This window comes from Passer domesticus, chromosome 1 (assembly GCF_036417665.1).
Source record: "Passer domesticus isolate bPasDom1 chromosome 1, bPasDom1.hap1, whole genome shotgun sequence".
NCBI classification, from domain to species: domain Eukaryota; kingdom Metazoa; phylum Chordata; class Aves; order Passeriformes; family Passeridae; genus Passer; species Passer domesticus.
In genome coordinates, this window is record NC_087474.1 from 18,166,776 (window position 1) to 18,172,775 (window position 6,000).

General features: G+C 38.8%; 1 long non-coding RNA gene across 1 annotated transcript; it reads right to left on the reverse strand.

Moving 5' to 3' along the window:
- Positions 1 to 281: 281 nt before the first annotated feature.
- On the reverse strand, positions 282 to 5,747 carry LOC135287184 (uncharacterized). Its single transcript, XR_010351009.1, has 3 exons — positions 5,360 to 5,747; positions 1,866 to 2,014; positions 282 to 615 (listed from the first exon to the last, which is right to left on the reverse strand). It is a non-coding gene; the product is annotated as an uncharacterized LOC135287184 (long non-coding RNA).
- Between the last annotated feature and the right edge of the window lie 253 nt (positions 5,748 to 6,000).

Sequence of the window (6,000 nt, forward strand, 5' to 3'; positions counted from 1 at the left end):
ATTGCTGAAGAGATATTATTACATTAGAAGTGATTAAAGATACATTCCAAGCAGCAATGATTCTTGGAACCATACTTGTTATTGAAATGTTGACAACATTGATATCAGGATTTTAATATCCTGCTTGATAATTAAACTTCTGCCTGGCACAGATTTCCTCTGTGTCTGCTCTGTGGGATCCAGATTTTACTTCTGAGTTTCTGAAGAGAATTATATTCACGTACTGGTCAGTGAAAGATTGACATTAGTTCTTTTGTCTTGGTAATGTTCCACAAAGATGAGCCTAAAAGGAGCAAAAAGCAGCTGCCAACTGAGGAGAAAAATTCAGGTTCTCTAGTCTTTGCATCTTCCAGCTTGTCTTCAGTTTCAGGGTAGAATGCTTCAGGGTAACCTGTGCTGCCAGATTTTCATTTAACAATGTGTGTGTGGAGGGGGTAGTTAGTCTAAGGAAAAGAAAGATGCTTCATAAAAGGAAACAACATCAAAGAATTATGGCCTCCTTGCAGATGTCAGTGTAGTACAGCACACTTTACATGAACTGTTGGTATTGTCAATTCTTCTGGAGTGTGGAGAAGAATGGGGACTGCTTCAGTTCACTGCTTAATTCTTCATTTCCTTTAAAAGAAATGGAATAAAAGACAGTTTATTAAAGAGGAGGCATTGTTTGTACATTTGAACGCTGCCATAAAAGGGTGACTTCTATTTTACTGGTTTTCTAATATTTGTTATTTTTTCAGACTTTTAAATTAAAAGATGATTTGTGTGGTTTTCTAGGGGAAGAAGGGGAAGTTGTAATAACACACTGCATGTGTGTGCATAGCTTTCCAAATCTTCTGGATAAGTTTGTTGACAAATACCCATCCAATGAAACAAAAGGAGAAGTGCTCTAAAGAAACATAATTTTAAAACAAGCCGTGCTGAAAAGAAAGGCCCTGCAATATCCTAAATGAAAGAAAACTGCAGAGACAATTCAGACACCAGGTAATCCATATAAAACAGAAAAAGTAGTGGCTATCCTGTTTTTGGAAAGCACATCGTTTGTTGCTCACACTTTGTTAGATGGACTTCATATAAGATAACGCTAAATATCTACAACACGGACAGCCACACTTGAAACATTCCCACTGAGTTCGTTTACAATCAATAAATATACAAGTAAAGACTAGCTTTTTCTTCAGGATAAGAAGAAGGATTTTTAATAAGGGTCTCATTGACAGTTTCTAGGAAGCTGATGCCCTCAACAGTCAAATTGCAAGGACACAGGTATGGCACAAGCACTGTCGTATCTTCCAGGGGTATCATATATTCTAGAGCATACCACATGGCACTAAATGCCTATGCTTGAATGTCTGAGTTGAATCGTATTAGTTCTAAACTTGGTCTGTGCCTCCTGGGATTATATGCATCCTTTTATGCCATTTTTCCAATGGTATGATTGAGTACAAGATGTTTCCCCTAAATTGATTTACTTCATGTGCTTCTGGGAGTTACGCAAAGTGTCTTACCTGAGTATTGAGTCAAAGAAATCGACTTAGCAGCATTAAACATTTCTGTTAAGAAAGCATTCCTTTATTACACTAGGGCCATGAAGGAGTATACCTCCATGGTGTGTCCACCTCAAAAGTTTTCTCACAAGTTTATATATCCTTTACATTATGAGACTCCATGAATTCCCCCTCCAAGTCCTGTCCCCTCAGTACTGTCCTCTGTCTGTATCCACAGCTCCTTTTGAGGGCTCTTTCTGTGTTGTGGCTCTTAACATGTGTTTCCATCTGCTGTTCCCATCTGCTGATTTCAGCGGTCTTTTATTGTTATGAGGCCCTGGCATTCCTCTTCAGGTAGGCACTGTCCCATCTCCCTCTTACCTGAGCAGTTCCTCCTGGTGTTCCTTGATTTAGTGTTCTGGAGGGGTATGGGGTTTTATAACTGGATCCTGGTTATGTTTTCCCTCAGCTTCACAGCCCCTTGTGCTTGTCCTCAAGCAGTTTCCTATTGCAGAGTAGTACTTAAACAGCTAAGCAAAAATATTAAACTTATATTTGTTACAGGGTTTAAACAGTGCTACAAAATTAAGCAAAACTGCAAAATTATTTGTATAGCTCCTTTCAGTATTTCCTGTACCTCTTATGCCCAGTGCAACCCTTCTTTTGGCAGCAGCAAAGGCCAAACTCAGTGATATAAAACTTTTAAAACATACTGATTCAAGTTCTATTCAGAATCCTTCTGAAGCAAGATGGGTGAGATATTGAATAACTGTCTCTAAATGACAGAACTTCACTGGAGAAGGAAGAAGAAAAAAAAAATCAACTATAATTATGGGAATCTGAATGGCTGATGACAGTAAGATGACCAAAATCTTAGCTCTTTTTCCTCACTGTGTTGGAGAGCTGTGCTGTTTGGCATGCTCAGCACCAGCTGCATTCACCCTTCGTTGTGCCACCTCATGTTGTTCCTCACCAGTTTTTCCATCTTGTTCTGTTCTTTCTCAATATGCTGTGCCCAAATGTTCTGTTATTTCTCAAACATGAGTCCACAGTCAGAAAGGAGACAAGATACCTAATTCCATTGACTTCCAATTGGTTTCAGTGCAAGCTGGACACACAGACAGAAATTAGATTTTCAAGTACATTTTATGAATGTGGATCTTCTTATTCTGAAAAGACCAAGTTGAGAACAGAAAATGGAAAGGAATAATAAAGGGTTTGTTATGTTTTTTTTTTTTTTTTTTTTTTTTTGAAATATGAACTTATTTTCTTAGATGTTTTCCAGGTTATTTTGAAATGTATTTTGAGGCATTTCAGTCTCTCCATAAGAAATTGTAATTTTAAGAGGCTAGTGCAAATTCTGTTATTCCAGTCATAGGTGGGAGAGGCAGTATAGGAAAAGCTGTGCCTCTCTTAATTTAAATCTTAGTGTCAGGTTCCTAGGGGTTTGGAGTGGCTGGGTTTAATCTTGAAATGGGAGGATCTAATGTTCTGTATGTAGATGTTATAGGTAATTAATAAAGATATATATATTTAATTGATTGCCAGATTAGGGCTTTCTAGGACAGTTTTGCCATGACTGTTCAGTGACATTGAATAATTACGGAATTTTGATTTCAGAAGAACAAAGTCTTCTTTTTCTTTTGATAACAGCGTATTTAACAGATGTATTGTAGACTATTAATTCTTCCACAAAATATGCCTTATAGATTTATCTAGTAGTTTGTCTGTCAAGCTGAAAATGAATGGCTAAAACTTGAAAGGGGTGAAGGAGAATGTTCATAATTATGCAAATACAACTTCGCAATGAAAAGAGATTTTGCTCTCTAGTGGGATCTCACAGGAGTTTTTGTAGCAGAGGTTTGCAAGACCTCTACTAAATGATGATATGATGAAATGACCTCTGATAAATGATGATGATACACAGCCTTCAGTATTTAAATGTGCACTTCATCCATCTTAACAGGATTCTTTGGACAGAGGACTCTTCTCAGCCCTTGGTTTAGAGTTCAGAACATCTGATTGAGCCAAGGTGTCCCTCTGGGCTACAGATAGGCCAGTTTTCTGTGGCTGACAGCAAACCAAAACCAGTATGGCTATTGCCACATCCAGCTGCTTGTGATGCTTTTGTACTATTTATGCATTCATAGAGCAGGACTTCACTTCACCATGATTCTAATAAGAAGTCTGAACTCTTGTTTCTTGGTCTGTAATAAAAACAGTTAAATTTCATTGTCACAATATATACTTGCTTTTGGGTTAGTGTGTAACTATATGTGTATTCTGTGTATGCAATATTATCAATGTACAGATTGATAATTTATGTACCATGGTCCTGCTTGAAAAGACCATATGTCATGATGTAGGAAGCCTGGAAGGTTTTGTCCTTTCTATGTCATCATAAAATTAAAAATTATTGTGATCAATGAGGGCGGATTTTAATTTTTCAGTTGTTGATATATATGAATGTATATTATGGCAAAAAGTTCAATGGCCACTAAAAAGGAACAGTCCACTCTTTTGAGGAAGACTGACAGGAATGGTTTATCTAGAGAAGAGTTAGTGAACTCAGTTTAAAGCTGTCAATGTATAAGATCCTCCCAGTGGACTTTACTAAACATTTTCACAGGATTCAAAATCAGGATTAACACTTCCACTATTTTGTAAAAAGAAAGCAGAGAATAAGATTCCTTGGGCTGGTCTGGCAGCTTTGCACTGTATCAGCAACACAAAGGAATAGCAAAGCTTTTTTAACAGCCTGTTAAACCTGCTTTACAGCTGCTTTGCATCACTGGAGTGGTACAAAGCAGCAGCATGCACTGGTGGATCTGGCTCTACCTGCTTAGCAGGCTGCTGCTAGTGCTGGTAGCAGCAAAAGGGCTATGAATGACCCCAGCATGAACTGCATGAGTGATGTTTGGTAGTGGTAGGGTTGGACTGCTGGTGTGGAAGGTATCAAAAGGCAGAGAAAACCTTTTCTGATGCTAGAGCTAAACAGACTTACAGTGAAACGTCAAGTAATTTTTTCTCCTAACGTTTCTTATGTCCAGGGTTTCTCTGCTTCACAGAGTCCTTTTCTAGGAATCCCTTTAGAACAACATTCTTTTGAGACAGAGTGTTTTCCAATAAAAGGAGAAAGTCTCCATCTTTAGTCCCTCTGCCTTCTTTTCATGGCTTCACTGGTTTGAAGTAGCTGACACAGCATCACTGTGGGCATCAGACCTTATCAAAGTGCTGTTTTGTTCTTCTGTGGCATTTTCCTGACCTGAAATCACAGTCATGGCACAGCTGTGCGTGACTTGTGGGCACACCCATGGATTTGACTTGTGACAAGGACGGGTCACCTTGTATGCCTTCCCTGGAGACTTCTTTACTGAAAATATTTGCTTCCTACTATAAACATATGGGGTCTGTGTTTTCGAATTTTTTTGCTGTGCATGTCTCCTCCTTACAGGCAGGGCTGGAGACAAAATCTTTAAGTTCATGATGGTGAACCTCTCTCATGAGTTTTTAAAACTGCTTTGATAAATTTCACATTGTTAAATGTTTCAATGGGCTTCCCCTGGGTGGAAGGTGCTGGCAGTTGGAGGCTGTGCCCCAGGCTGGAGGTTGGTACCACCTTTGAAAATCTTTTGCAGGGATATCGTGTCCCAGAAAGTGCATTGGTTTGTTTACAAATAGATAAATTACAATTAATTTAACATCCACAAATGCTGTCAACCTTTGGCTATTTGCATGCTCAGTAGTGAGGCAGCTAAAAAGTTACTTTGAAAAGAAAGTAGGTGTCTAAGATCTAAGAAATCATCTTTTGGCTGAGCAGTGACTGTTTCAACTAAACTGAACTAAAATGGAGAGAGAAGGCACTGGAAATCTACCTGTGACCTTGTTTGTTGTCCTCTGAAGCTCCCATTCATCAAAGTGCATGGCATCTTGCTGGCCTCCTTGCTAAGCTGGGACAACCAGGAAATGACAGTGTTTAAAATTGCCTTTTCTCACCTCCAGCTTCTCAAGAAACAACCCTTCTTTTCAAGCAAAGAGCTATCCACAGCAAGTACTGAATGAGCACATTCGTCACAGGGAGCCATTTGTCAGCTCCAGTTGGGATTACTGTATAATGCTCTTCCTGCTGGTACACAATATGGCTTAGGCTACCCCATACTCCAGTTCCCATAGTGATTGCTGGGCTCCTGGTGACTGTTTAGTGTCCTCGTTCACTCCTCAGAGCTATCAGTGCAAAAAACCTTGGTTATTTTAAAGGGTCTTTACCAGTACGATTTTTTAACTGTCCTAACTGTCATGACCAAGAAATAAGGACAAGGTCTACAAGTACCTGAATAAAATTATTCTCTGCTGGGGAAAAAAAATTAAAAAGAAATCTATTAAAACAAATTTTAGAACAGAATAGGTGAATTAAGCACCCTACTGTTCCCATTATGTGGCCACATAATGGTCTTCTCTAACATGATGAGATTGATGCTCTCAACCTCTAAGCACAGGCAGTTCTTTTTATTGCAAA